This window comes from Haliotis rubra, unplaced genomic scaffold (assembly GCF_003918875.1).
Source record: "Haliotis rubra isolate DU_JTF1 unplaced genomic scaffold, ASM391887v1 Scf1336, whole genome shotgun sequence".
Classification (NCBI taxonomy): Eukaryota; Metazoa; Mollusca; class Gastropoda; order Lepetellida; family Haliotidae; genus Haliotis; species Haliotis rubra.
The window spans coordinates 64,694-66,152 of NW_025765266.1; the positions used below are offsets into that span (position 1 = coordinate 64,694).

The 1,459-nt window shown below is 40.4% G+C and overlaps 1 long non-coding RNA gene across 1 annotated transcript; it reads left to right on the forward strand.

Moving 5' to 3' along the window:
- The first annotated feature begins 326 nt into the window (after positions 1–326).
- LOC124267760 lies at positions 327–1,074 on the forward strand. The gene is made up of 3 exons (XR_006896113.1): positions 327–381; positions 689–823; positions 1,060–1,074. It is a non-coding gene; the product is annotated as an uncharacterized LOC124267760 (long non-coding RNA).
- Positions 1,075–1,459: the final 385 nt, after the last annotated feature.

Below are 1,459 nucleotides of genomic sequence, written 5' to 3' on the forward strand. Positions count from 1 at the left end.
AGGATCAAAGTACCGTATCTAAGGACAGCTGATGGTCCGGGAAGTACGACGACCCGCACAATCCGCGGGATTCTATAAAGCAAAATTAAAGGTCAGGATGAAAAATATGCCAATTTTGAAATTGTGGTAATATTTTTGCCTTATCCCGCAATCATGAATCAACCCTCAACCTCCCACGGAAACGCCAGGGTTTACAGCAGATCAATTAGAACGAAAAACGGGGAGAGTGAAGGAAAAGCGATAAGGCTGGTCGCATGCGACTCATCGCCAGTAACGGGTCGAAAGATCTTAAAAAAATACCATCATTGCAGATATTGTGGTCGAGGAAGTATCTTCATTGGAAGATCCTAAGAGGCAAAATGTCAAACACTGCAAGCTCAGGTATTACAGTAAAGAACATCACGATGATTGGGATTCCAGATCACCAGTAACCTGAGTTGTTTGTAAAGGAGTGACTAAATGTTTAAGGTGGTCTGATTCAGTGACTGGACTGCAAAGGAATATTGCTCAGTGAAACAAACAATACTGATTCATACAATTTTATACAATTACAATAAGGCAATGTATATTTGATCATTAGAAAATAAAAGGGTCATATATCAACAATTTTTTAAATATTAGAAAGACATTTTATACTTAACTTGTCTTCCTTGACTGCAAATTAGGCTTTGTCCACACATAATTATAGGTGACAACTCACTCCAAACTGCTGACAGACCAGGAAAAGGAGGACCTGGGGACATCTAAGTCTGACTCCCAACAATATCATCCTGCTCACACTGCAGTCCTTTGACACAGAGCAGCAATTTGCACAGCAGATCAAGTAGGTGTCTTCAGCTATTGACTTCCTTAATGAATTCAAAAGTGTTGGCAGCACATGAAGTTTGGGACATAATAGAACACATTGGCAAGCATTAATGTTCAGTCCATTTACCCAGGTTCTGGGATTATCCTGTTCCTTGCCAGATTTATATGAATATATGCACCTGAAAGAGTTTACTCCAGTGCTTATGTAAGCCAAAAATTTGCTGTTCAATACTTATTTTTGTCAAATTGCAGAAACTTTGTTCAGCTGTAAGTAAGAGAGGGTCAGAAACTGCTGCTAGTTCAGTGTGGATCTGGAGACAGGAACCAGTCTCTCATCAGGAGTGCCCAGTACTGTGTTTTGGATGAGCTACATGATGCAAGACAGTTTGCTGTAGTCTTCATCATACAACTGCCTAATATTGCTGGAGGGTGCTTTTCCGGGTTTCAGGTGAGATCATATATGTTCAGAATAGATTCTTATCAACCTGCTGAAAGAGAGAAAAAATATCATTATTGGTCAGATGTGTTTAAGAAGATCACCAAAGGTCCCTGGATTTCTCAGCCTATGCCGCTGAAGCAACCTCCAAGGCTCATTCAACATCCACTCTTTTCCCTCTAGGATGTCAAGTGAGGTTCTTTCACACCTCTTACT